The 21,685-nt window shown below is 40.0% G+C and overlaps 1 protein-coding gene across 1 annotated transcript in view; it reads right to left on the reverse strand.

Annotated features, from left to right (window-relative positions):
- LOC128744011 (E3 ubiquitin-protein ligase TRIP12) overlaps positions 1-17,971 on the reverse strand; it is a 73,519-nt gene extending 55,548 nt beyond the window's left edge. The window contains exon 1 of the mRNA XM_053840751.1: positions 17,072-17,971. The gene's annotated coding sequence lies outside the window, so the exon portion shown is untranslated. The remainder of the gene's footprint in view (positions 1-17,071) is intronic.
- Between the last annotated feature and the right edge of the window lie 3,714 nt (positions 17,972-21,685).

The following is a 21,685-nucleotide window of genomic DNA, read 5'->3' on the forward strand; positions in this document are numbered from 1 at the left end:
ATTTGTACTCTTGTTTTGTGATAGAAGCGATAACACTCCCTACATTCTTTTTTCGAACTCTGTAGGCTATAAAAACCCACAGATAATTGATTTTATACGAAAAGAATTTTACTCAAGTTTACCAAATTTTTTTTGCACCCGATTTTTAAACTAAGTTTTGGAGCACAGAGAAGTGCTGAAGGGCTGGGAGACAAAAAATTTAAAAATAATTCGCAATGGCCTTAAGAGTACTTACTAAAACAGATATTACATTAATTTGTGTAACTAATTGTAAGTTTCTCCTACCATCGTAACATTTCAAGTCGAGCTTGAGTTTCCGATGGGAAAAACTGGCAACTGCGCGTGGTTCGTGGCAATCGCATCAGTTCGCAGTCCGAAAAGTTGGAAAACTCATACAATGAAACGCGTCACGAACTGCCACGATGTGTGTGTGTGTGTTTGTGAGTGCTGTCATCATGTTGCCCAATCGAAGATGCTGAAGTTGTACGAGTGTAAACTTTGTTTTCAGAAATGTTTCACCCAGTGTCCGCTTATGAAACGGCGATGGTGGCGTAGCAGTCGTTCGAAAGTGTAAAAAGGTATAGAGACAAGAAAGTCGAGAAAAGCGAAATTAGGGTATCCAATTGTGGAACAGAATAAGCTACACTGGAAGTGTTTCAATAAGCAAGCGAAAACTTTCAATGTCGACCAGAGCCCGCAGTAGCTTTTGCTCGTTTATTACGAAACTATGCTTAGAAATGGTTTACGTTGTGGTTAAAATTTATCCAGAAACTATCCCAATTTGATGAAATATAGTACTGCATGTAATTTTTTTATTTTTAGGCCACTCCGTATTTAAAAAATCGATAGGTTTTGAAACAGGCATTGAGAACATTTTTTTTAGTAGAAATGTAAGCAAATTTCCGCAGCAATCGACTAAAAACTGTTAAATGGAAAAAGTTTTTCACTGTGGAAAAAACTTAACTGTGACCTAGTGAAAATTTCGACTTTTTTGATTGATCAAAATTTCACCATCCGGTTTAGTTTTTTCGTTACTGATTAATGACCGAAAAACTAACAATTTCGTTTATTTCGCCGGCGTTATTTACATATTAATTTCGCGGAAAACTTTCCTGATAATATTTTTCCTGGATCGGTGAAAAATTTACTTGTATTTCCTTAAAAAAAAGTTTGTTTCACAATGCTTGGTTCATGAGATATGGATCTTTGAACCAAGTAATTTCCATTTTCCTCGCATAGGAATACGAGAGACTGCAAGGACAATTAATGGGCATCCACAAATGTTTCTTTAGTGAGGATCGTTTGTAGTTTGCATTTAACAGTTTAGTAGGCAGAGATAATTTTATATCCGTATATAACATATCTATTTAAATAGATTAGATAGGTGCGAACTTCTTCTTATCTTACAAAAACCATTTTGCAAATCAAAAACCTTTAGTCAGATCCTGTTTGTACTAATCATCAATATCACCGATAATCTTGGACTAGTTAGACACTTTCAGAACAGTCTAGTCCCAGAGCATCAGAATATTTTTTTAAATTAAATTTGAGCGTCTTTGTAGGATTCCCGAATTAACGAGGAAGTGAGGAAAATGTTTTATTCAATTCTTGACTTGTATGTAGACTGCAGAGTGTAAACTGTAGACTGCAAAGCAGCGTATAGTTCACTTAACCGAAACTGATACGGATTATGCTTAAACAGTATCCATCAAACTCCATCAAAGGGACTGATGCAATTATACTGTTTGTTTTAACGCAATATATGGTGGCTGATTGCTCAACGATCCTACAACGATCCATCTAGCAGCACCATAGATTCGAACATATGATTACAGGTTTGTTAGACCAACATCGTATCTAAAAGTTAACTGGGCTGTCTAAAATCAGACGTAATACTTGGATCAAATTCTTAAATAAAACATCGTTTAAACAAATAGGCCGATTGCGATGCTTTCCTGTATGTGAAAATTAATGGCAAAATTATTCTCCTTCGCTTAGATAAATGGTTCGAAGAGAATGGCTTACTCTTAGACACCCAATTTGGCTTAAGCAGGGGAAAAGGAACGAACGATTGCTTAGCGTTGCTGATTACAGACATTCAACTTGCCTACGTTCAGAAGGAGGAAAAAAGCCTTGAGCTTAAACGAGACTTGATCCTTCTTTATCGACAGACTTCACAGCCGGCTTTTAGAGCACATGACAGGGGGCTAGTGCAACAATCCTGCTGACTCTATTTAACAGCACCGCCTAGCCGAGATTCGAATATATGACAACTGGCTTGTTAGACCAGTATCCTACCTCGAAGGTAACTGGGAGAAGGAAATGGCAACCGTATTTTTGGACAATAAAAGGGAATCAAAAGATTCGGTTTCCGTAGAAATTTTGACCGAGAAACTTCACTTGCACGGACGGACTTTGGAAAAACGCATGATTTTGACATATGTGAATTAGACTACTTCTCGAATTAGCTACATGGATCTTTCCAGGGCTCATGTTTTAGTCCTTTTTTTGTATAAAAAAGACTAATAACAACAAAACAACTCTTTTGTATAATTTTTATGATAGCGACATTGACGGTTGCCTCGAAGAGTCAAGAGCGTTGGCAAATATCATGGAATAGAGATGCGTTGGGACGATTGGTACATTCCATCATTCCTAATGTATCGACAAAAGCATAGTTGAAGGGATTGAATGTGAGTAAAGATATCATTAACGTGAAGTCTAAACTCATGTTTAATCACTACACGTTACTCACGCATATCTTTCATATGGGGTTTGCAGAGAAAAAGCACTGTTTTTGGGGTGATTACTGCCACGGCATTGAGCATGTTGTTTGGGCCGAGTGCTGTGATGCTAGGTCTAAGGTAACTGTTTCCCTTCGGGCCCGAGAAAGACAACCTAACGTCCCTGTGCGTTAGTACAGTACCCTCATATACAACTTTCCGAAAAATGTCAACGTCCCGCATTGGTGATGTGCGCTGACGATATAGTCCGTAAGCATGGAGTACAAGAACGGCTATTCAGCAATGATACCTCCTGCTACCACAAGACCGTCGAAAAAAAAAAGTTAAACGAAAAATTGTGTGAGAACCTCAAGCACTTGTGGTTTTCTGATCTGCCTTTATTTTATCGATAAAAAAGTAGCATAAGCAACAGAAAAATTATCTCCGTTAACATGTTCACTTTTTTGCTGTGATGTCTTGTCTTTTTTAAATTTTTTGTAATTTGTCTGTTTTTTTGTCACGCAAACCTTTAAGTTTACAACTTTTTATCAGGTCAACGTCAAGGAAAACACAGTGAAGGAAATAGATACAAATGATTAAATTAACGTACAAATTAATAATTGATAGTAGGGGAGAGACGTCTACAGTGAGACACTTTTTATCCAAAAATTTTAAATTTTTTTTGATGATAGCTACCAATGCGCTCTTCAATCTATTTGAAAGGTATATCCTTCTGGTTACCTGAAAAAAAGTTTCAGCCGTTGTGGTTATAAGCTAAATTAGTTACAACGACAAACGTGGAGGTGTATTTTTGTCTGACTGTTAACCAATAGGTGGGAAGAGTGAGACAACGAGTATTGCATACTGAGACACCAATTTGAAATCGATTTAAACCATATTTTTGGGTAAGAAAGAACATGTTTATTGTGTCGTGTTGTTTATTGTGTCGTGTTGTTTATTGTGTCTATAAAGCATACATAATTATGGGTATGATTGAAAATTCCGATTATTTTCACACATACATTTATGCTCATATAGAGGACAAATCCTGGACATCTGACTTTTTACTTACACTTCAGAATTCATGTACAGTCAATTCCTATGGATTGATTTGCAATTGAACACAAAAAAAAATTTTTCAAAGAAATTTGCATGGCAAAAGCTATATCTCAGTGTTACCCACGACTCTGTGGCCCCGTACAGAGTAAACGCGACAGTGACACGACACGACTTCGCTCTCATGTTGCTAAATGCACAGTCCTGCTTCGGGCGAAAAAGGGCTGCGCGTATAACTACAGCAAGAAATGTCGCGTCGCGTCGCATGTCGCTCGCACTCTGGCGGTACCCTGTGTCTCACCGTTGCCAATAAGAATGTTTTATGAAAAATAGTAAACTAGCGGAGTTAGCAAACAATTCGATTGTCATATTTTTTCAAATATTTACTCTTATTAGTATGTGATGCCATGCAGTAATTTTAATTTTAATTTAATATGCATTTTGTTGTTGAAAACTACTTGAAAATGATTGCAACAAAATTTACTTTGACCCCCCCCCCCCCCCAAAACTAGCATTTGTTGAAAAATATGTTAAAAAATCAACATATTTTTCTCAAACTACATTATGCAATATAGATCCACAAACATGACTTTGCATGAAAATATCATGGATCTTGAATGTTTTATGACGTAGCTATTCCCGTTGACTCACTGTTCCTGTTGTCTCACTGTTGACTACTCTACCCTAAGTAAAAACAAAAAAAAACAATTAAGCTACTCGTCGTTTTGTAGTTTTTAAAGGCCGATATAGTTCGCTTCAATTTAGCGTCTATTGGGAGACAGTTTCAGTATGTGGCTTCATATATGAGCACGCTTTTTCCACTGCTAGTTGTATGTCCAGGAATGATGAGACATCGCGTTCGTTGTTGTTGTCCATGTTGCAGGTACTGTTGGACATTCACGCGTGTGTGCTCTTCGCAACAAAGGACCGTTGCGGCTAAGGGTACCGCCAGAGTGCAAGCGACATGCGACTCGACGCGACATTTCTTGCTGTAGTTATACGCGCAGCCCCTTTTCGCCCGAAGCAGGAATGTGCATTTAGTAACAAAACCCCAACTTACGAGTATGAATGTTCTAGCTAACCTGGTGCCAAATTGTCATTTTATCCATTAGCGGGCAGGCTAGAACAGTGGGTTTTCACATGTGTTACCTTGGACTTGGATTGAATTTTCCCTAATAATGCCCAACGTGCACCGTTACCATGTACATACCCAATGTGGTTTAAAAAGGTGTGGAAGAAGAAGACATTTGATGGTATTAGTAGCGAAAAATCAGGAAGCGACGTCAAACTACAAAAACAAACCGCGCCGAACAATGGGATTTGTTTTTGGAGTTTTACGTCACGCTTGATCGTGATTGGTCGATTTCCGATTTCACCCACACCATGATGAAATTTCTTCATGACACTAATAGTGATGTCCGTTAATCGTTCAATTAATTCAACTAATCGAATAACTATAAAAATATTCGAATAATTTTTAATCGAATACTGCCAGCACGAGTAGTTGAATTAATCGAATAGTTCAAAGGAAATAATATGAATGCGAATAATCCCCGAATAATGCTCGCTAATCGTTCATAATCGTTCGATTAATCGAATAAATGGAAAAAATATTCGAATATTTCTAATCGAATACCACTAGCACGAATAGTTGAATTAATCGATTAGTGCAGACAACGCTCGCCGATTAATCGGTAATCGAATAATTGAAAATTTCGGACATCACTAGACACTAACACCAATTTACCAACATCCACACCTGTATATACCACATTGGTACATACCATCGTATGATGGTACGTATAGATAGTAAGTATTCAGGGGGGTAGTGTCAAGCGAAAATTTCGTATACCTAGCATCGAAATCATCATCCCCATAAAAAATTCCTCCTATTTAGTATTTGCAGTAGTATTTCAAAAACAACAATCCCAGTTCTTCCAATGTTCGTTCTTCATAAAAACACAAATACTCAATAGTAAAAAGCATTCAGTCTATTCGTAATAAGCTAACCAAACTTGTTTTGTTTGAAGGTCATTGATAATTGTCGTAATGAATTTTTATTGTAATTAATTAAAACGAGCTTAAAGTTTCACAAGCGATTTAGTTTTATATGTAAGTCAAATTTTTTCTTCGCTGTTATTTCAATTTCTAACCAATTAAAAAACACCTTAATTGAAAGTAAAAAATTTATAAAAATATTGCAAAAATTTCTTGGTCACTCTAATTTGGAAAAAATGGTAACCCTAAGAGCCAAATTTTTGGTGCATGTTAGTAACGCATCGAATATATGGAGTTTGACAAGCACACCATAGCCCTGTAAGTATTGAACACTTGTCGCACAAGTGCGTAAGCTGTAGGATGTAATATTGTATGATTTACCTTTAGGCCCCGTACAGAGTAAACGCGACACGATTTCGTTCTCATGTTGCTAAATGCACAGTCCTGCATCGGGCGAGAAAGGACTGCGCGTATAACTACAGCAAGAAATGTCGCGTCGTGTCGCATGTTGCTTGCACTCTGGCGGTACCCTTATGTGTAGTATCTTCTATATATCTATACCTATAAAAATGAATTTGTGTCTGTCTGTCCGTATGTTCCTTATAGACTCGGAAACTACTGAACCGATCGGCGTGATTTGCAGCATGCAGGGGTTTTTGGGCCCTGGGAAGGTTCTTATGATAGTTAGAGTACCCTTCCCCTAAGAGGGGGGTGGGCTCCTTTACAAATGAAACACAAATTACTGCATAACTTGAGAGCTAATCAAGCAAATGGAACCAAATTTGGCATGTGAAGGTTTTTGGAAGCAAGAAGTTTTTCTATGATGAATTAGGACCCCTTCCCACTTTAGGAGGGGGGCTCCTATACAAATGAAATACAAATTTTCCCATAACTCGAGAACTAATTAAGCAAATGGAACCAACTTTGGCCTGTGGGGCCATTTTCTGATTAATTAGGACCCCTGCCTTCTTTAAGAAGGGGGGGAACCCATACAAATTTCCTCATAACTCGACAACTAATCAAGCAAATGGAACCTAATTTGGCATTTGGAGACATGCAATTATTTTATGATGGTTTGAAACCAGATACCAGACCCCGGCATCGTCGAAACATATAAATGAAACTGACTTTCTCTTACCTCCGCTTCATACATGAAGTGACTTGCTTCACTTTTTCAACAGAACGTTTCAAGCAAACTTCAGTTGAAGTTGGTGGCTGTTTCAATTGACGACGCAGAAAGTCAGGCACGATTTGTCGACATTGACAAGGTTAATTCTAATATGCGTTTCCTTGTAGGAAATGTTACTCAAAATTTGAAACTGAGGCGGGTGCTGCTTCTGTTGAAACCGAAGCTTCACTACTTCATTGTTGAGTGACGCTGTGCAATTGAAGCTGACGTTGTCGGGCCCTGCCCATCACCCCTATGGTAGGGGAAAAGGACTCTCATACAAATAAAACAGAAATTGCGTAACTCAAAAACTAATTGAACTCGAGGAATATTAGACTCTTCCATAAAACTACAACAAGACTACTAAAAACTATCTATAACACTACACTGAGAAATTTTTTCGTATAGTTTCTATGTGTCCCACACATAGATTTTTGCAATGTGCCCAGTAAATGCAATTTATGTACCAAACAGTTATCATTTATGTGCTTTTAACAATTATCATTAAAATTTACACATACTATTCATATGCCTATAATTTTTATGTGTACTTCTGGACGGATTGTGTTTATATGTAGCACATGATAATCATATGAATTTTCATATAGAAATTTACCATTAATTATGTGCAGATTATTTTAAGTGTAGATGATTCAGGGCGAGACGGCCGCAGGCCGCGAGTGTTGTCGACGACCTGCTGTCAGAAGCTCCAGCTACTGCAGAAATCATTTCTGCCTTGGTTTATTTGTTTACATTGGTCTACTGACTTCTATTAACTTTCTTCAGTTGAGTACGAACGAGCGATAGCGAGTAAGGAGAGGATCGCTCATGCGAAATGGTACTTTCCACGAAAAGATTTTCCGTGGAATGGTACATTTCGCATAACGCTTTTCGCGAAATGGTATTCGGCGAAATGTTATACAATCACGGCGAATATTTAAATGATATCCGCTTTATTTTATCTAGCTATGCAATAGGGGAGTTGTTTTCTACTTCACTGTGAGGAAAAATTGCAAATTTGTATATTAAACTACCCGTAGTTTCATAGTTACGTAATTGCTAAAATGAATCATCTAAGGTTGAACTCCTCAGAAACTCGCAAAACTCAAGATTGAAGACAAAGGTCATCCGAGATTCACGATTTATAACACAGTATAATTTGTGGCAATACGAATTTGGTCGGGTCAGCTAGTGTATTATAAAAAGCGGAATTGAGCGCACCTGATTTTAAAATCAGATATGGTCCATACGAAGCAACTGAGTCCTAGTAAGTTTTCTGGTGGAGTGCTGGTTACTCTTGAGTGTCTCACAAGCATGCTCAGTGGTTTTACTAGAAATGGAAATCAAATCCTACCCGCCTTTTACCTTTTATGGCAATTCATGAGTTTCATTGTTTCACTCATGAAAAGATGCAGTTATTCGGCACACTGACTCAGGCCTGCTAGTATATCTGATCTGAAATAAAAATCTTTGAGAGCTGTGAGTTCGACTCTCACCTTCGCTAAGTCTATAATTTTGGCCTAATATCAAGAACATTTCAGTTTGCCTGAATCCGCATTAAGCATTTATTCTTCTCCAATTGGAATAAAAAGTTATTAAAGAAATTAATAAGATAGGGCTCTCACAATAGACTTGGAAACCTGCGGAGCATAAGGGTCAATTACTGCATAACTTAGAATTCGATCCACTGTATGGCCCGAAATTAATGAACAGGAATCGCATCGAGCAAACTATGGATACCAAATACTTGATTTCATTTCATTGAAATCAGGGGGAAGGTAGAAAGCGTGGACCTTCCGTACCAAACGCTTCCCTTGAAGATATTGATTAATTTACAGATTACATTATGCAGTATCCAGTCGTTGGGAGTATCTTTGCTAATAAAAGTTAAGGGGACATAAACGACCAAAAATTTTAAAAAAATCAATATTTTTTATTTCGGATTTTGATTTTGCAGTCTTTTCCGCTTATTTTGATACTAAATTTGTAATGATCCGACCGCGGGAAATGGCCGAAAAACGATCATACACGTAAGCATTCCAGTGCTGCGTGGAACAACTTCGGCGGAATAAAACGCCGCTCTTGGAAAACCACGATTTTCAAACTTTATGTACCTTTTTCTCAGAAACTACACAACGTATTGGAACAATTTTTTTTTGTTTTGTTGGTAGGAGCTTGGCAAAGACTTTTATAACTTTTGAGTTTCGTAAAGAAAACACAGCTTGAGAAAAACTAAAAAGAAGAAAAATTGATGCCTGAAAAAATAACATTTTGTCTTCTTTTTTCTCTGGCTGTGTTGCGTTTACAAACTTCAAAAGTTATAAAAGTCTTTGCCAAGCTACTACCAACAAAACAAAAAAAGTTTGTTCCAATACGTTGTGTAGTTTCTGAGAAAAAGGTACATGAAGTTTGAAAATCGTGGTTTTCCAGGAGCGGCGTTTTATTCCGCCGAAGTTGTTCCACACCGTACTCGAATGCTTATGTGTATGATCGTTTTTCGGCCACTTTCCGTGATCGGATCATTACAAAGTCCCCTTACGTGATACTCCGGACCATCGGGATGAACTTATGGCATTAACCAAAGTCAGACTACAATAGGCCAAGGTTATAGCGCCTCATTTCGCTCTCTGAAAATAGATAAAACACACCAGCTACCCACAAATAGATCGTTTTAAGCTTAGCTATCAAAGATATATAAAAATTATTCTGCAATAATTATGTGTGGCACTTAAGTTAGTGGGGAAAATCCGCTCGCGTTCTTACGTAAAAATCGTCGTGTAATACTTGTGTAAGGAGCTTCGAATTCAGAAAAACGAAAACTTCTTACTGTCTTCTGGGAAACAAGAGACTCCAAACTTGTCAAACATTGCCCTCGTGCCCAAGTTCACCAACCCAAAACCCAAAACTTGCACGACAATTTTACATAATCTCCCGAACAGTAAGTTGGATTTCCGAAAATGAAATCAAATTTTGTACTTATCTGTAATTTTAGTCGGACTCGGTGATCGTGAGAAATTTCTCAAAGAACTTGCTTGATTAACGTTATATTCCTATTGCTTCGAGAAAGGGTAGAACCTATATTCTCGGGTACTTTTTCATTTAGACGTATCTGCAAATGAGAGATTCTCTTCGTGTCTCCTCTCTTCCGCTTTTTACGGCGATACTAAAGGTACCATTACACTGTTTGTTGAAGCTGCAAATATTTGCATGAGAAAAATTTGGCCGAATAAGTGAGTTTGTCAAACCTATTTGTAGCACCCATTACACTGTGCGCTATGTTTGTCAAGGGTGTTTGGCAAATGTTTGCATCGAAGCGTCACTTAAGCGTTACGAAGCAAATATAGGCCAAATAGAATCAAACTTATTTTTTTGGGTCATTACACTGTTTGTCGGACAATGTCAAAGGAAGGAAAACTGCAAATATGATGCCATGTATCCTTTATTTGGCTAGATTTGCAGATGCTTGATTTTGAGCACTGCAAAGAAACACAAACAAACGTAGCTTTGGCGTGACATTTCATTTCTTTTTTTTGACGTAGGACTACGTCTTTGTGGAAAGTAGCTGCTTTAGAGGGTAATTTCACAAAATCAAAAATATGCGTGCGACATGAAAAAATAATAGGATTTAGGTAATAAATAGGTAACTCCATGTCCATGTCCTTGGGTACGAAAGTAACCCCGTTAACTTCGTACCACTCCAGGACATCTTTTGAATAGTGGCACGAAGATAATCCGGCCAGAAGATCGAAGGACCCTCGAGTTGCTTTAACAGAGGAAGCAGACGCTTCTGTAGACACTCCTTGAAGTACATCTGCCCGTTTACAGTCCCGGTAGTCACAAACGGCGCATTCTGTTTGCCACATGAGCAGATCGCTTGCCGAATCATATATTTCTTGGCAAACTTTAAAAGTTTTTGCATCCTTCGGAACATAAAGCTTGTGCTAAGCGGTGTACAGTAGCCCAGGAAGCTGCCGGAAATCCGCCTTGACGTTAGTCCCATCATCCATGATGAGAGAGTTGAGAATTTTCCAGGTGCTTGCGCAAAATAAATCCGCGGCGTTTTTCGGGTGACGCTATTTTTCCAGTTTGCTAAAAACTGACCGCGATAAAAATATAGTGTAAACAATACGAGCGCGAGGTGGTAGACAGGCGGAACCAGTTTTTCAATGAACTCCTCAATGGCAAAGGTGCAGAAGGAGGCTGAATGGAAGTTAACCTGGGAGTGCCAATAGAAGATAGTATTGCCCCAGCACCTGATCTTCAAGAAGTCAAACGAGAAATCGGGTTGCTGTAGACCAAGAAAGCCGCTGGTAAAGATCGTCTACCGGAAGAGCTTCATAAATATGGCCGAGAAACGCTGGCAGCGACTCTACCCTGGGTTATTTCCAAGATTTGGGAGGATGAGAATCTACCGCGCGTCTCTACGGCGAACCCAGTATTCAGAAAGTGGTTAAAGCTAAAGCTGATACGTTGGGTAGGACATGTTGCTAGAATGCCGGACAAGTATCCTGCAAAAATGGTCTTAGCATCGAATGCGGTAGGAACAAGACGAAGAGGGGCATCGCGAGCAAGGTGGCAAGGTCAGGTGGAGCGCGATCTAGCGAGCACTGGGTGGCCGCGGAACTGAAGAGCAGCTGCCATGGACCGAAATAGATGGAGAAATTATACTGCGCAGGCCTTGTCAGGTTGGTAAATGGTTGGATAACGCGTAAAACAGACCCCATTGTGGTCCCTACTGTTTTACCTGACTCACTGCGAATATGCGTGTTATTGAAATAAAACGTCATCATGTGTTTTATTCGTTTATAACGCATATGCAGCTAATATCGATAACAACCGATTTTTTATAAGTTGTGCTTTTGTTATTGCATTTAACTTGCAAAAAGTTGCATAAATAACAATTCAGTTTCACAATACAATTATTGCGTACTACTAGCACTTGCAATATAACGTTTAAGTACGTTATTTTTAGTGATCAAAATCAACGATATTTTCGATACAAGGGCGATATTTTTCGAAACCTTTCGAACCAACACGATACCGCGAATACAACGCTATGCGCAGTGAGTCAGGTAACACAGTAGTACGGCTACCTATCTAAACCAAAAAAAACTTACAAGAGTCAAGAAATATTTTCTCGGAATATTCGGCATGGGCCAAGGCGACGAAAAAAGGACATGGAATGGAGACTTGGTACATGGAACTGCAGATCGCTAAATTTCGTTGGTGGCGACAGGATGCTGCTCGATCAGCTGGAACCCCGAAAGTTTGGCATCGTGGCACTGCAGGTGATCTGTCGCAAAGACGAGAAGGTGTGGAGGATCCGTGGCGGCAGAGCCCGATTTTTCCAGAGTGGTGGAGCGACCAACGAGCTGGGAACGGGTTTCGTAGTGTTGGGCAAAATGCAGGATCGCGTAATGGACTGGAAAGCGATCAATGAGAGGATGTGCGTGTTGAGGATAAAAGGCCGTTTCTTCAACTACACCATCATGCACGCGCATTGCCCACACGAAGGTAGACCCGACGACGAGAAGGAAGGGTTCTATGCGCAGCTGGAGGCAACGTACGACAGCTTTAACGAGACAAGTTTAACGAGAAAGTGAACCAAACTCGTAAGGCCCACACACCAAATCCTGACATGTGTAGGGACGAGGGAGGGGATTTAATCACAAACGAGCGCGAGGTGGTCGACAGGTGGAAGCAGTTCTTGGATGAACACCTCAATGGCAGTATAGTAGCAGGAGACGCAATGGAAGCTAACCTCGGAGTACCTACAAACGACAACAGTGTACTGGCTCCCGATCTCGAAGAGATCCGACGAGACATCGGTCTGCTGAAGAATAATAGAGCCGCCGGAAAGGACCGACTCCCGGCAGAACTCTTCAAAAATGACCAAGAACCGCTAGTAACGGCACTTCACTGGCTGATTTCAAGAATTTGGGAAGAAGAGAAACTACCGGAGGAGTGGATGGAAGGCGTAGTCTGTCCCATCTACAAAAAGGGCGACCGGCTAGACTGCTATAACTACCGCGGCATTACGCTGGTCAACGCCGCCTACAAGGTGCTCTCAAGAGAATTCGTAGGGCAGTATCAGGCAGGCTTTATGGGGGCCCGTGCTACTACAGATCAATTTTTTTCTCTCCGACAAATCCTTCAGAAATGTCGAGAGTACAACGTTTTCGTAGATTTCAGAGCAGCATACGATACCATTGAACGCGGACAGCTATGGCAGATAATACACGAATACGGGTTTCCGGACAAACTGACGCGGCTGATCAAAGCTTCTCTGGAACGATGTGATGTGCTACGTGCGCGTTTCGGGGACACTCTCAAGCCCGTTCGAATCGCGCAGAGGGTTACGGCAAGAGGATGGACTATCCTGTATGTTATTCAATATCGCTATTGAAGGTGTGATCCGGCGAGCGGGCATCGAAACGAGGGGAACGATCTTCAGTAAGAGTAGCCAACTCCTAGCCTTTGCAGACGACCTTGACAGCATTACTAGAAACCGTGGGACGGCGGAGATAACCTACGCCAGACTAAAAACGGAGGCTAGGAGGATGGGGTTACAAATTAATGCGTTGAAAAGCAAATATATGGTAGGAAGAGGCTCCCGAGAAAATAACGTTTGCCTCCCACGGACAGTGACTATTGACGAGTAAGGAGATCCAACGACACATTCAAGCTGGAAATCGAGGCTACTTTTCCCTTCGCAAGACGTTTCGATCAAGGAGCATACGCCGCCGCACAAAGCTGACGATGTACAAAACGCTAATCAGACCGGTAGTCCTCTACGGACTTGAGACAGTAACTTTATTTACGGAAGACATACGTGCACTTGCCGTTTTTGAACGAAAGGTGTTGCGGACTATTTTTGGCGGAGTGATGGTAGTGAGCGGACAGGACACTACTTGGCATAACTTAGCTCGGACGTCTAGAGAGCGGTCAATGCGGCTGCTGTCCAGATTGTACTTGAGCTACAAAACCGCTGGAGAGCCGATCAACGGCGAATAAACAACCTAATTACCATGGTCCAGTAATTATCTAAGAGAATACGTTAAGTACAATAGCCCCTCCTTAAAGTGATACTGATAAGGTGGTGCCAGGGAGGATTGACACTGGAGACTCGAGTAGGGTTTTAGTGGGTCGGGATCCTCACGCCCCATTTGGGGGGTCGGGATACCTAACCCCACACCCTGAGTCTTCTCAGGTATCTGATACTGCCGTATCTTCTCAGGTGCTCAGCAGATTTCTCTACTCGTAAAAAAGACGCTAGTGTTTTACCTAACTCACTGCGAATATGCGTATTATTGAAATAAAACGTAACCATGCGCTTTATTCGTTTATAACGCATATGCAGTTAATATCGATAACATCGATTTTTTGTAAGTTGTGCTTTTGTTGCATTTCCGGTCCTCAGACAATAGGTCGTATGAATAAAACAGTTTGCTTTGCTTTTCCCGTTTAAATCGTATGGGAGCATTTGCTCTAACTCTTTTATTCATACGGCCTAATATCTTCATTCAGAAATCCATAGTATAAAAGCAATTCGTTAGGGCACTCGTGATTATTCCACACAGTCCCGAAATATCAATAAAAATAATTTGATTTGATTACCTGTGCCACCTGCCGAGAAAATTCTTAACTTTTGTCTATTACCAAAAGCATCTTATCCAGTTCAACAACTATGTCGAAAACAGCAACTCAATATTTTATCATACTCCAGAGATATCGCAGAATTAATTTGATTTGACCGTCTGCGCCATCTAGCGAGAAAATTCCGGGCTGTTTTATTCATTACCAGCAAGTCTTGTCCAGCTGAACAATTCAATCGAAAACAACAAGCTTCTATCTTATCACTCTCGTGAGATATTACCGAAATAATTTAATTTGACCGCCTGTGCCATCTAGCAACACAATTCCAATTTTTTTTATTTATTACTAAACGCGTCTTTTGTAGCCGAACAACTATGTCGTAAACAGCCAACCTTTTATCTTGCTGCATTTCCAAATTATTCTCAAATAAACTTAATTGCGATATAACTCGAAAATTATCTGGGTACACTGATCAACTCTCGCTAAATCCCTTGTCAAATTTGGTAGCAAATCTACTGTCAAATTAAGTGGCAAAGTGAAGCGTCACGAGTACAAACATGGTTTGATGATGTTGGTCACAGGCTGTGACTCACAGCCCATCACACTGTGTGGCAAACAATATAAAATTTACTTCGGCAAACTTAAGGCAAACTGTGTTTGATCAAAAATTTGCTGAGCCATTACACTGACATCAAATAAATTTGGTCAATTTTATCAAATGTTTGGTTCTTATGCAAACAGTGTAATGGTACCTTAATGCATTGAAAACAAAATTTTCAAAACATTTGGCTAGCTAGTGACTCCGGCAACCGATTCATGCAAAGCTGATGTGTCCAAATGCATTAGTATCGCCGTAAACGGCGGAAGAGAGGAGACACGAAGAGAGTCTCTCATTTGCAGATACGTCGAAATGAAAAAGTACCCGATTCTTGCTTCTGAACAGATTCGAAGCTGATGCAGCTATGCTTCTGAACAGATTCGAAGCTGATGCAGCTAAACAGATTAAATTACTGTCCCCAGATAAGTCCATGTATCTTCAGCTGTCATAAAAATGTACGTCCTTTCACCAAATCAATTCCTACCAACGGAATGTTCTTATGTCCGATTTCCAATTGCAGGAAATTTACGTGCTTCCCGTGTTCCTAGTTCGAAACTCAGCCACTTTAAAGGCGTTGATTTCCCTAATCAATCTTCCAATGATCTCATTTTGAAACAAAATTCCGTTTAGATTTGCACTTTAGACAAAAAACTGTTCAAAAACTTTTTCACGTCTGCTTCTGTTCGCTGTTTGCTACGGTTGAATTTTAAATTCAATTACTCCCGAAAGTCCGGTGTTTTTAACCTAATCGGCCGATATTTTTGGGATAAGTAGGTAATAATAGATTCGCCATCCTACGATTACTTGATGTTCAAGGCTAAGACAATCTTCAGGAAGGTCAAATGCCTCTCCTTTGTTTATGTCTGGACACTTTAATGCCACCAATTAGCGGATGTTCTTCGCATCTTGCAAATTTTCTCGACTCTGTGCACAGAGCTAGACGTGATATGAATGAAAATATTTTAACATTTAACTGGTGCGATGCAGTGAAGTGGCCAAAGGAACGCCCATAACCTATTCTGGAATAAAATTATCACTAGCTTTCAGGTGTGGTCGCTCGTTTGCGATCCTCGCTGTAAAAAATTACTGCGTTAAAATCACAAAACGTTGCATTCTGTTACCTTTTGAACAAAGTTTTAGATTCGATTAAACACTACCTAATACCAGATCAACACAATCGATCGATGGTTGAAATTGTTAAGTTTTAAAATATTGTTTTCTTTCAGGACACTAACTTGGTTTAGGCTTAAATATTTTTAGCTAAAATAATTGGTTGGGCTTACCTAAATCTTCCTAAGGTGTGGAAAACCAAATTTTGAGTAAAAAATGGGTCCTATTTAGGCTGCTTGCAATCAACAATTGAATTATTCCGGGTGTCAAATAACTTAGTTTCAAATTTCTTATAATAGCTCTTGGGTTCAAGGAGATTCTTAGTAGTTTCAACAATTTTTAGGTGAAAACATTTAAGAGTGTAATTCTTCAAATGAATTAATAGAAAATGAGCAGTCATTCACTTTTTGTCGGAAAGCCCAGTTTTGGAAGCAATTCTTGGGCTCTACTTTTAGGAATGTATTCCCTGCATTCTTGCCAATCTGAACACAGATAGCTAGATAAACGACAAAAGTTATTGGAGTTTTAAAGTTTTCATTCTCTTGTTACAGTTCTGTTTTTTGTTTTCAAAAAATGTTACCTACTTTAGTAGCATGTTCAAAAACATAAACAGTACAAAGTCTGCCTGCTACCACCATGCTATAAAAATCATAAAAATGCTAAAATTCATGGCGAGACTAGAACGATTAGTATAATCATCACAAAGGTATGAATACCGTAAGGCGGCAGCCAACTTTGTTAATTATACTGCGTTTGCAGGTACTAAAATCAAACAAGACTAATTAAATCCGAGGATGACGTTCTTCCCAGTAAATAGCTTACCTAATGTATGAACTTATTGTTTTTGTTATCATCATCACTGTGCACACACACACTTTGTACAAACGGCACCGTTTAACTGATGGGTAGCAATGTTTATTCTATCCATACACAGCTGTTTTTGATTCATCATCACCATCATGTTCTTCGTTTGTTCCGAGTCCCGAACTGCGAGCCTGCGATGCGACACCAACACACGCGAACCTCAAACTTAATGTTTATCTCTGCTTTTTCTCGAATGCAGAGCAACAGAGCGTTTTATGATAGAAAGGAATAAACGAAAATTTAAACCTTTTGGAAAGCTCAGCTCATTTACGATGTATGCACGACGACCACATAGTAACAAGAACGAGCCTCGGTTCGGGTCGAGTCGAGATAATGAGAAATAATGTCACTTTTCTTATCAACAGCGTTTTTACACTCGTTTACTTTAAAATTTGTTCCAGTATTGCGTTGTATTTGTAAATTTTCCACTGCCGATAATGCGAAAACGTTTAAAACGACGTATTTTAGCATTCGTTTAATATCCCATTACCATATGCGATTTCTCTTCCACAGATTTCCAATTACCATCAGGAGAAAATGGAAAATCAATACTGAACTTGGTTGCAGCCTAGCCCAAAGTTTTATCACCGATAGAGTCTTAACACATCTTTTCCATTCCTTCAGTACTTTTCATTTAACAGTTTTTCACTAACTAGCAAACGTTTTACACTTACAAAATACAGTTTTAATCGAATTTTACTTCAATTTCAGTCCACAGCGAAAGATTTTTCTACGCATGAAGCTTTTCAAAATGTCTGTTCACCACACACCGGAGAGAGAGAATAAAGTATAAAGTAGGGTTTTTCCTCACGGTGGAACCACTCGCAGAAACGCGCCGTCGATCAGGGTACGCCTGTCGTCGCCGAAGTCTATTCGCCGTGTGACGGTCCGGTGGCACAGTGCAACTTTTCACCGAACCGAACCGAACGAACCCGCACACTATCGAGTTTTAAAGGCAGGCAGGCAGCAGGGACGCTGTTGCACCTTCCACTGCCACCCCCAGCTGAGCTTTTCTGCGATGATGGTTGGCAAGCGGAAGAGCGTCGAAGTATTACGTGATAAAATGTTGAATTTAGGTGTTTGACGATGAAAAGTACTAACGATAGTCTATTTTTAGTATCGAAATCACTTTTAAATAGCGCTAAAACTTCCAACATGATGACGATAGTTATGGATGACCCCAAGAAGTTTTCTCACGATTGCGATCAGCTGTGCGATATGGGGTGCGTTCACGGAGCATTATAATAGGGTTGAACAGTACAATTTGATTTTTCGATTCGCTGTTTATTATTTTGATTTTTTAAATCTGGAACCCATTTATCCGACTGTTATCAACCATCTGCTATCAAATCAGATGTTCAGCATGCTCTGCTCGTTAGTTTTCTGCAAGGACTTAAGGAACATAAAGTATCATCACCGATCACCGACACTTATTTAATTAAATCACCATTAAAAATTAGCAAAAGAAGAAATTAAATTTTTTCCATGATTTAGAACACAGGTTTTTTGAAGATTTGCCTTGGTAAGCAAACTGGTATTTAGATATAATGGTATTCATTTGTGTAGTTTAGATATAATGGTATGTGTGCGTATATGGAATGGTTAGACTGGAGGGACAAAATTAGATATGAGACCACGTATGAGACTATCTAATAAAAGGGTGCGGCGAAAGTTTGACTGCCAAAACACTTTGGTACCAACCGATAATGTGTGGGTTGGAGTCCCACTTGCCATTGAACGACCCAATATAGTTTTAGCATCATATCGAAATTTCCCACTTTCATCCAGTCTTTACCATTCTTCTCACCAAACGCTCCTTCATTTTACAAAAAATATCAATATTGCTTGATGAGAGAAATTCTGAGACACTCACCTCGATCATTGATGTCGGTTGTTTACTCCATATTCCATGCAGGGCCGGCGCTTCCCTTAAGCAAAACAAGCAACTGCTTGGAGCGCCACTACGAGGGGGCGCCATTTCGCTTACATTAAAAATTTCTTCCTTCTCCTTTATCAGCACACAACCGGGATGGCAAGTGGTGTATCTAGATTTACTCTCCGCTGTATTGGGTCCTGGGCTATTTACCGTCAATTCGTTGACGTTGACCTGGTCGAGCCATCTAGTAAGTCGGGTCTTTCTATTCCTAAAGGCCCTCATACAAGTACGAACATGTTAGCCGAAAATGTTCATTGACTTTACGTCGGAGAGCCCAATTTCGGAAGCAGTTTTTGGGCCCTAAAGCGGGGCTCTGTTTATAGAAATGTATACACTGCATTTTTCTTGCCAATCTGAACACAGCGATTATATTTTCATGAACATAATTTTTGCTTCAAACAAAAAAAAACTGCTTTTGAAATTTGCAGAATCGATGACGACTAGTTTTTACCTTAAGGCCGATGAAGGTCTAGGAAAGAACAGATTCACTGCACGGTCATCCGGTATTCTTGTGACGTGACCGACCCATCGTACTCTCCCTACTTTCGACGAGTGTACCTTGAGAATCATTCCAGGTAGTGCCTGCAGTGCATGATTCATACGCCTACGCCATTCTTCGCTTTCCGTTTGCGCTCCACCTGATGAAAATCTATTCGCAACAAAACACAACAATCAAAACACTCAGAAAAAAGGTGGTGGGAAAGTGGAATTAATGATATTAAATTATTTAGGACTTTTTCGGCTGAGATTTTTGAATCTCTTCAGAATCGGCAATCAGCAGATTCATCTTCGATGAAGTAGCAAGGTATGAGGACGAAGTTTCTGAAGTATATGAAAATATGAACCGAACTTTTTCGTTTTTGAAGGTTTATCATTCTAATAATGGGTTTCAAAAAACCGACAATTATTCAAAAGAAATGGCGGTTGACAAGCGACAAGCGTTGCGAAGCCTACACTTGTGTGGGCTAATTTTCTCACACACGCGTACTCATTCTAATGAATAGGCCGACATAAGCATTCCTTGCGGACACCCGCTCTTGTTTATTCATGCACTGCAGCGAGTTTTGCGAGTGTGTATTTAGCTAACAGCCACGGTCGTCGCTGTCGCACGTCATTACAGCCTGAGCAACTGATACCGATCACTCGCGAGGACTCGCACTCCCGCCTGCGTGTAAAGCCGAGGGCGTAAGATGAAGAAGAAAACAAATAGTAATGCAACATCTGAATCCCAGCGTGCCGCTAGCTCTCACGGGCAGCTGGCTGCTCACGACTTGTTTGCCTCGTGAGTGGTTATGCAGAAAGACGCTACGAGACTGTGCGTTTGCGAGTGCGTAGGTAGTAAAATGTCTGCACACAACAACGCCGGCTGTTTTTCGTGTGTTCTGGGGACGCCATTTTGAGAATTTGCGTGGAGCGACAAATTGGCTAGCGCCAGCCCTGATTCCATGGTCCAGATATTATCAGCGTTGATATCGTACCCGATGATAGAGTCCTTGTTGACTCCTCTGCAATATTTGACGAACGCCGCAACCTCTTGAGCCTTAGGAACGTCGCCAGGAATGTAGGCCGATGCTACGATGATATAGGATTTACTCCTGGCGGTTGGTACCTCAACACTGACCGCGACGATGGCGATGTCTCATTTGATGAACTCTGTATTGGAAAAGCAATGAATAGCGTAAACTGAAATTGAATACCTTGTATTCTCCATTTGTAGATCCAGAACTCTGAATCAAGGCCAGGCCCACAGCGTCTTTGATAAACCTCCTAGAGAGTACACCCGATGTTGCTTTCGCATCCTACCGGTTTATCTGCTGTACCCTAGTGTTCTGCATTTTTGTGAATTTCCCGCATACTTCAGGCTTTTGGGAAAGACAGAAACCTCGATCGCAGGATTAGGCCACATTAGAGCTGCTGGATATTCGTTACGATTCTCTTATTACCAGTTCCCGAATTCGCTTTGGATTCGGGGAGAGCTGTCTTCACGCTGACTCGCCACGGATCTCACTGGAGTTTTCTGGGTCGCCTTTTGGGTGGAAACCACTATTTTGGTATGGTTTGGCTCTGGCACTTTCCCCAGATACTGGTTTTACAAGTTTTAGCCTCCTTGTACCGGCTTGTGATGTGGCGTTGCTTCGGATTTACATTTTCCTCAGCTGTGTTTTGTCGAAACAATTGGATTGGATTGGATCGCGCTGTAGAATTCGTCATTTGTCCGGAACGAGATTCTCATTTTGACTTTCTATGGGTCTTTTGAGTCCCTGGATAACGAATTACGCGGTTTGTGTGAAGGAAATATAAAGGAACAAAAGGTTTAAAAAATAAACATTTGAATTAGTTTTTCTTCGATTCAACTAAAATGCTTACCTGGAAGGATACAATATGATTGTTTGTTAACGTTTAGATTTGTATTGTTTTTTTAAGGATGTTCTTCTCCTGCACTCAGTGAACTTATTTTACTTTTTTAACTGTAGCACCTTAGAGAAGCAAAATTCGAAAATATCATATATGGGGCATTTATAGAGGAAATTATTATCCATAAGATTGCTAAACTAAGTATATTGCTCTATCTTTAGTATTTACGGCACACTCCCAGTTCACACTGGCATTGCACATTGGACAAGCCTGGATGTAAT

This window comes from Sabethes cyaneus, chromosome 3, assembly GCF_943734655.1.
Source record: "Sabethes cyaneus chromosome 3, idSabCyanKW18_F2, whole genome shotgun sequence".
Taxonomy (NCBI): domain Eukaryota; kingdom Metazoa; phylum Arthropoda; class Insecta; order Diptera; family Culicidae; genus Sabethes; species Sabethes cyaneus.